The following is a 9,440-nucleotide window of genomic DNA, read 5'->3' on the forward strand; positions in this document are numbered from 1 at the left end:
GCCCTGAAAGACTCAGCCAGCACCACTATGCCTGATCCATAGGCGTAGAATCTCACAACATAGCATCTGACCAGGGAACCCACTTTACAGCAAAGCAAGCACGGGATTGGGCCCAGGAGCATGGGATAGACTAATAGTCTGGTCGTATCACACACTTTACCACCGAGAAGTTGTCAGCCTGATAGAGTAATGGAATAGTCTTCTAAAGACATAGCTGAAGAACCGGCTTGGAGGCAATATCCTGTAAGAATAAGGCATCGTTTTCCTAGGATGCAATATGTTTTGAATCAGAGACCTTTACATGGTTCTGTGTTCTCAGTAAAAAGGATACATGGGGTCAGGAACCAAGTGTGGAAGCAGGAGTGGCCTTGTTTTCCACCACTCCCAACGACCCATTGTGGGACTTTGAAGCTTTCCATCCTCTCAACTCTGAGTTCTGCAGGAACACACTCTTGCCAGGCAACACAGATGCCCACCAGGCTCTTGGGGGTCCTTGTGTCTAGTGACCAGCAGACATGGAGAGGAGTCATTATCTCATCACAGGTAAATGACCATGATAAGCAGGAGAGGTAGGGAAGTGTGACATAATCACAGTAAGGAGGAGTAAGTGTGAAATTCAGGAGATCCACTTGGGTGCCTCTTAGTTTCTTCTCTTTCCCAGTTGTGACTGTGAATGGAAAAGTGTAGCAACTCTAGCCTGAGAAAGACACAATTACCAGGAACTCTGACCCCTCGGGAATGAGAGTAGGGGGTCACACCACCAGGTGGCTCACCAAGACCAGCAGAGATGTTATCTAAGGTTGCAAAATGATTCTAGTAGAGAAAAGTAGTGGAGGAATTGAGTGATCAAATACAGGTATACTGAATTCAAAAGAACCTAGACTACATGGGTCAGTACCATATTTATGTTACAAATAACAATTTACTTTCAGTAAAAGAATAGCATCTTTCTCATTAAGTCTTGTTGCTTTGAACTTAATTGATTTTATTTACTTTTTGTCTTTAATTTGTGCATTTACTTTGGGATTATGAATGTACAAGATTTATATGTATAAGATCTTAATCTGGTTTGATAGCTGTATTTATATAGTAACATTTGTCATCACTAGGGGTTCATGGAAATTGATTTCTTTGAAAGGGATTTGTTTGCAAATTCTTAGGATTTGAGAAACACTATACAACATTAGTACTTGAGTGCTGGTCTGGTCTCCTTGAATTTTTTCTGAATCAGAACACGGTCAGCTTGGAGTCTGAGCTAACACAGCTTTCCAGGGGCAAGTACGTGCCTCTGGGGGCAGGCCAAAAAGGCTCAGTGTGCAGGCCCTAGTCCAGTTTCTACCCTAAGGAGCTTTCTTGATCCTAGTGTAATAAAAACGATTTGTGGCAATTTGTTACCACTGAATGATTGCTACTCAGCAAGGAAAGTTTAACTTTCTCTACATGAACAAAATTAGAAATAGATCTGTTCCTGCAGCCATCCCACATGGACTTCTTTCTCTCATGTTAATGTTTAAGTTTCATTCAACTCATTTCTGACAGTAAGCCTAAGTGTATTCTCCCATATGAGTTAGAATGTGATCCTTTCAAAAATCCAAATACTATAATAATCAATGAGCTAATCCATCAAATACCATATTTTGCACTTAGATTGTGGGAAACTGAAGCCTAAACAATTTAATTTTGGTCATAAAATGTGACTGAATAGTATGGCAACACAGCCAAACTCATTATTTTGGCAGTCTAAAAACAATACAGATTATGATGCAGAAGCGATTGGGTGGTAATCTACATCACAGTGATTAAAACAGTTGTACATGTTGATTCAGATGTTTCCATGGAGAAAGGCTGGAATAAAAGGACATTATCTAGGTTTCTCTTATCAATATGGAATCAGGAATTTAGCAAAACTCAGAGGAGGTTCCCTAAATTATGTAAATAAACACATTAATTTTCTACTTTCTCGTCTAACTTTGTGAGAGAAAACCCAACCACCTAATCTAAATAGTAACAGGCAGTGATCCTTGCTCAGAATAAATTTTTTTTTTTTTTGCTCAGGAAGATTGGCCCTGGGATAACAACTGTGCCCATCTTCCTCTACTTTATATGTAGGACGCCTGCCACAGCATGGCTTGATAAGGGGTGCATAGGTCTGTGCCCGGGACCTGACCCTGCAAACCCCGGGCCATCGAAGTGGAGTGCGTGAACTTAACTACTACACAACCAGGCCGGCCCCCAGAGTAATACTTTTAATATCAAGTGGAACAATAAACTTTAGGATTTGTGGACCAGACAAAACAGAGTGGTATCATCAGACACAGCTCCCTTATTCCAGGAAAAAAAAAAAAGACACAGAAGAGTTATTTCAAGCAAATTGGTGTCTGAACTCTTTTCCTAAAAGAAATAAATAAATAACATTACATGAAAATGAAAAAACAAAAAAAACTTTCAAAACACACCTGTTAGGAAATCCTTTCTTTTATGTAATTTCCCATGTGTGGTCATAATATCCCTCTGTTTCCTGCTGATATGTTCACCCCAAAATGGAAGTAGAAAGGAGATTGTGAAAGTACATGGATACTGGTAGGCCAGTAATACTGACACACTTGATTAATCTGAGTTACATGGACTAGAAATCTGAAGAAAATGTGCTCACATGCACGGCATTAGCTGAGAGGAAAGATGACTAGGGAAGAGCGGCTAGCTGCTCGTGCAGCACTCAGCACGGTGGTATTACCTTGGTAAATTCCTCACAGGCTTGGCTGTCAGCTGATTTGTCAATACGCCACGCAGCATCCCACTAATCCAGCTCACAAAGGCTGACATGTAAACTCAAATTCAAGTATACTAATTTGCAAAGGAAAGTATTTACTGCGACTTGTTGCTATGGCCCACACATTCTTTACCTATAGGAACACTATATGGAGAGCTAAATTATAATCAGAAGGATTCTTGGTGATTGTAACCCGGAATGAGTGGTGTCAGTTCTATGCTCTCTCTGGGCCAAGGTCTCCTGTCCCTAGGCATAGTCAATCTTTGCCCTGTGACCTTTCCTTTTCTGAAATTTCAGGCTAGCCAAGCCCCCACACCATCTGATTGACACATTCTTTAGCTACTAGATATATTCGATCAGGTTACAGTTCAATGTTACCTGCTGGGCAACCATTCCTCCTCTTTAGAGAAGATTTTGCTATCCTGTAACCCTTCTAAAATTTTAATTCTCAACAGGCAATCTAAAGTCTTCCTGAGGAGGAAGGGAGCTCAATTTCACCCCCAAATATTCACATCACACAGTAATATTGAATTTCAAAAATTCCTCCTTCTTTAGCCTTCCCTCACGTGTCTCTGAAGTGTCATTTGGGCAATAGACTGTTTTAAGCAGAAGTGCATTTGCAAGGGAAAGGGAGATAATCGAGAAGTGTTAGTACCTGGATATGGGACACCAGTTTATTTTAGCTGTAGTCAGTTTCCAAACTAATACATCAGAAGCTCAAAAACATATACAAAATGAAAGTGAAGATGAGAAAACCAAGTCGAGTCAGAAACTAGAAAAGTGAGCAGAAATCACAATTCAGGAATAGTGAAACCCAGAACGTAGAGTCGGTCAGAAAACAGGCCCAGGCAGGAACCAAGAGTCACAGTAGGACTGGGGCTGCCCTATTGGACACGCCAGGGGGCACGTTTCATATCACTGTCCATATGAATGATGCCTGCTAGAGATTTGCCATGCACATGCGAAGTGTTTTCAGAGGCTCTGGACATGAGAGTAACATGAGAAGCCCAGGTTGTCAGGAATAAGGAGAGAGCCAAGAGAGCCGAAAGGGAAAGACAAACCGGCAGGACTGAAGATGTGAGGCCACGGCACTAAGGGGACTTAAAAAAATTCAAATACTCCCTGTCTTAGTTAGGGAGCTTTTCTACAGTTCTGCCGAGGTAGGAAACACATTCATTAACTATGACTGGTCTATGATAGCAAATTGAAGCCAACTACATACCCTGCTGAAATGAGAAGGAGTGGGTGGGGAAAATAGGAAATTGCAATAGGAAGTGTTGTTTGCAGTTAGGATGTCATTCCAGGTTTCACACTTGATCTAGGGTGACGTTTCCAAATGTATATTCTGATCCAACCTGATGCACCAACGGAAAAAATATCTTTGGTGGCCAAGAGATATTTGGGAAATAAGCAGAATGTATTCCTCTAGTGGGCATTTACAATTCTCAATAATTTATAATTATTCCTACACAAAAGGCTAATCTAGTTTATTTGAATATGGAATTTTTTTGGTGACATTAACATTCTGCGGAACATGCTTTAGGAAAGGCAATTACTGTCATGTAAAATAACTGCTTAAGTTTCCCTCAAGGGCCCGCCCCGTGGCGTAGCGGTTAAGTGCACGTGCTCCGCTGCTGGCGCCCCGTTAAGGTCCCGGGCGCACACCAACACAGAGCTTCTCTGGCCATGCTGAGGCCGTGTCCCACATACAGCAACTAGAAGGATGTGCAGCTATGACATACAACTACCTACTGGGGCTTTGGGGGAAAAAATAAATAAATAAATAAAATTATTAAAAAAAAAAAGTCTCCCTCAAGATTGATAGTACATTTAGGTTTAGAAATACTGTGCTTATAACCAAATCAGATGAGGGAAAAAGAGATCAGGGAAAGTGTATCAGCTGGGAAATGGTTTCAGCTGCTAGAACCAAGGCTCAACTATAGTGGCTTAAACGAATTAGGATCTCAATCTCTCTCTCCCTCCCTCCCTCCCTCCCTCCCTCCCTCTCTCTCTCTCTCTCTCTCTCTCACACACACACACACACACACACACACACACACACACACACACACAAATTCTGGAGATACACAGTTCAGGAACGCTATGTGGTCCTACAAAGTCATGAGGAACTTACACTCTCTTTTTATTCTGCCATCCTCATCTCATGGCTTCCACACTCAAAATTACACAGTGGTTGTCAGGAGGAAAAAGCAAAACAAGGCATAAAAGCTTCTCAGCCAAGCTGAGTCAGCCTACCACTTACGTTTTTTTTAACTGAGTTAAAATTTACATTCAATGAAATGTACAAATCTTACACGTACAATTCAATGAGTGCACTGTATAACCAACACCCCAATTAAGAGATAAAATATTTCCATAATGGTAGCAAATTACTTTGTGTTTCCTTCCACTCAATTCCAGTCCTCATAGACAACCACTGTTCTGATCGATTGCCATAGTTCAGTATTGCCTGTTCTTGAACTTCATATAAATGGATTCATACAGAGTGCTCTTGTCCGTCTCTGGATTCTTTCATTCAACATAATGATTTTGAGATTTATGCATGTGATAGCATATATCATTTGTTCTTTTATTTTTTTAAATTTTTGCTAAGCAGTATTCCAATGTACAAATATACCATAATTTTCATGCACTCGCCTGTTGGTTGATGTTTGTACTGTTTTCAGCTTTGAGTTTTTATGAATAAAGTTATATAACTATTCTGGTACAAGTTTCTTTGAGAAGACATGTATAAATTCCTGTCCAGTGAGAGGCCTGGGAACAGCAATGTTCCAATAGTAATGACCACACCTAGCACCCAGTTCTTGATTTCTAAATAGCATTTTCCACTAAAAGGGAACCAGAGCTTCTGGGAGAAATGACTGGTTAGGGAATGGGGCAGGGAAAGTACAAGATGAGCCCGGAGCAAGAGGTCGATTTGCTTGTTTACTTTTTTATTTTATAAATAATTTTTATAAATAACAATTTCAAAATTCATTTTGTAGTCCATAAAAACTCATGAGTCAAGAAAAAAAGAGAATTTGATGAAGAATGAGGTATTTACATAGCTCCAGAGAATTTCCCTCATAAAAGTGACTAATTATAGTGGAGAAAAAAAGTAACTTCACAGAGAAGAGACTGGCAGGCACCACTTTCATCAAGTGATCAAAGTGAACATTACCAAAAATGAATGTGGTAGGTAGAATAATGCCCCCCCACACACACACAGCATATCCACATCCTGCTTCCCAGAACCCGTGAATATGTTACCTCAGAAAAAGGGACTTTGCAGATGTGATTAAGTTAAGGATCTTGAGATGCAGAGTAGCCTGGATTATCCAGGTGGATCCAATGTAATCACAAGAATACTTAAAAGTGGCAAAGGGAGGCAAGAGAAGGAGTCAGTGAAGGAGATATGATGAAAGCAGAGTTAAGAGTGATATGATTACTACTTTTAAAGATGGAAAGGGGCTATGAGCAGAGAAATGCAGGCAGCCTCTAGAAGCTAAAAATGGGAAGCAAACAAGGGGCCAGCCTGGTGGCGTAGCGGTTAAGTTCACATGCTTAGGCTTGGTGGCCCGGGGTTTGCAGGCTCGGATCCTGAGTGCAGACCTACTCACTGCTCATCAAGCCATGCTGAGGTGGCATCCCACATAGAAGAGCTACAACTACAACTATGATACACCGCTATGTACTGGGGCTTTGGGGAGAAAAAAGAAAAAGAGGAAGATTGGTAACAGATGTTAGCAGAGGACCAATCTTCCTCAAAAAAAGGGGGGGGGGAAGTAAACAGATTCTTCCCTAGAGCCTCCAGAAGGAACACCACCCTGCTGATACCTTCATTTTAGCCCAGTGAACCCATTTCAAGTTTCTGATCTCCAGAAGTGTAGGATACATATGTGTGGTTTTAATCCACTAAATTTGTGGTAATTTGTTTCAGCAGCAATAGGAAATGAATACAATGGGATAAATCAAATTCTTGTGCCACCTGATACGATGCAATGAAAGGAACTTGGCATTATTTCTGTGATATTTCTAACAAAGGCACAGAACGTAAATTTAGTCATGAGGACACATTAGACAAACACAAATGGTGGGACATTTTATAAAATAACTGGTCTGTAATCTTCATAAATGTCAAGGTCATGAAAGTCAAGGAAAGACCAAGAACTCTTCCATATTGAAGGACACTGAAGAAAGACGACAACTAAACGCAACACTTGATTGTGGACTGGATTCTTTTTCTGTAAAGAACATATTGAGACAACTGGTGAAATTTGAATGACTTCTCAGGATTAGATGATAGTACTATATTGACTATGATTATGTAGGAAAATGTCACTGCAGGAAATACACGCAAAAGTATTCCTGGGTGATGGTGCCTCATGTCAGCAACTTACTCTCAAATGGCTTAGGAAATAAAGTTAATTGTACTGTACTTGCAACTTTTCTGTAAGTTTAAGATTGATCCTGTTTTGAATAAAAAATAAAACAAAACTAGGGAGAAAAACCTATATACATAGATTATATTTAAGTCTTCAGAACCCAATGAATAAAGAAACTTCCTAATGTGAATTAACTTGCCCAAGGACGGGTTAACTATTAAATGACAGAAGATAACATTAAATAATGGATGCAAACTCCTGGCCCAGATTTATAAAGATTTTTCCCTGCAGGATACAATTCTGTTACATTATTTTGGGTCATTTTAAATTGTCCAGTTCTTCATCTCAAAAACTTCAGATGTTTCTGTCTTCAAAGTTGAGTTTAAATCCAGTTCCTGATTCTATTCTCATTGTGTTGCTCAAAGCAGGCACACGGAGATCTTTGATATCTTTGGGTTTAGGTCATCCAAATCCAGTTTCCCGGTGGTGGTGGGGAAAGGCTGGAGGGAGATGAGAGATGAGAAGTAAGGGAGGGTACTCTTTTTCTTAAATTTAATTCTGTCTCTGCTTTTCAGAGCATTCTTCCCACCTTCCGTTTATCCCCAAATGAAAACCCACAGTGAGGGATGGGTACCAAAATCTTTTGGGAATGTAAAGAGTATTGTAGGAGAAAGAGAGAACCATTATATTTCCTTCTCTCCAATCTAAGAAAGTATAATGATACAACTCATACATCATTATATAATTTTTTCGCATATTGTAAAAAGTCATTCGCACTATGACTTTTCCATGTGAATATTTAAAGTGCCAGTATTTCCAGTATTCTCAGAACGCATTCTGCAAGATAGTGGTTCTAATTTAATATCCTTCCATTTTTGTCAACAGCTCATCTAAGTACTGACAGTTCCAACAAGCAGCATATGCTCTTCACTCATTCTTGTCCCACATAATTATTTGAGCAAACAATTATTGGTTACTAATTTGCCATTTGTCAGAAGATATTTTTTATTCGTTTATTTAACTACCAAATCCCTAGTCTGGGGCTCATACTGAGATGTGTAGCATCTTATAAGTACCCTTTTGATTCATGAAGATAAATCCCCACCTTTCTTCCTCCCTCTTCCACAGTCCTCTACCTCTGCCGATCACAGTACTAATTCCTTACATTGCATTCTATTGCATCTCTGTTTAACTGTAAAAACTCTCTGCACCCTGAAACTTTTCTAAAAGTATTTTTTGGTTATAATAACATAGTCAACATCTGGATTTTCCCTGATATCTTTAACCTTGAAATATGCTATAACAGGATAATTCTCATTTTCTTCAATTCATATGAAAAGAGGGTTAAATCTTTCCTTATTTCCTGCTACTTTTTAGTTGTCCTCATGCAACTTCCCCTTTTTGCCTTCTATGACTTATGCCACCTGCTCCTTATACTTGTGCAGCCTGGCTTTCTAGGCTACATTGGCCTGTGATTGATGGGGATATGTTAAATGGGCACAGGAGCCAACTGAAATAGCTCCCAGTCACCAAGGCTGGAAAAATTTGAGCAACAAAATAAAAAGTAGTATTTGATTATAACCCAAAGTGTATGATAAATGCCCACGAGTCCATACTGATACAAATAAGTCATTGAATAAATCAATAAATGGGGAAAATAAATAAATCTTCCATGTAGAGTAATTCCAAATAATTTATGTAGATACTCCACCCTCAAGAAGGGAGAGAATAATGCCCTACTCCTTAAGTGTAGGTTGAGCATAGTGACTTCCCTCCAAAGAGAATGTGGGGTGGAGGGTATTGGCAAGAGGGTAACTTTACAGTGGAGAAACCTGACAAAAACTACCTTAGCCAGGTTATCAAGATTCACATTAATAGTGGGAAGTCATGAGAATAGTCTGTACCTTTGATATGATATAACGAAACTGGCACTTTACCTCTGTGGTCTTCCTTCCAAAAGCCTAACCATGAGAAAAACATCAGACAAATTCCAATAGAGGAACAGCCTACAAAATATCTGACCAGTATTCCTCAAAACAGTCAAGGTCATCAAAAGCAAGGAAAGTCTAGAAACTGTCACAACCAAGAGCAGCTTAAGGAGACACAACAACTAAATATAATGTGGTATCCTGGGATCCTGGAACAGAAAAAGAGCATTGGGTAAATACTAAAGAAATCTAAACAAAGTATGGACTTTAATTAATAATACTGTATCAATACTGGTTCATTATTTGTAACAAATATACCATATTAATGTACAATGTTAATAACAAGGGATACTGAGT

This window comes from Diceros bicornis, chromosome 3, assembly GCF_020826845.1.
Source record: "Diceros bicornis minor isolate mBicDic1 chromosome 3, mDicBic1.mat.cur, whole genome shotgun sequence".
Lineage (NCBI taxonomy): Eukaryota > Metazoa > Chordata > Mammalia > Perissodactyla > Rhinocerotidae > Diceros > Diceros bicornis.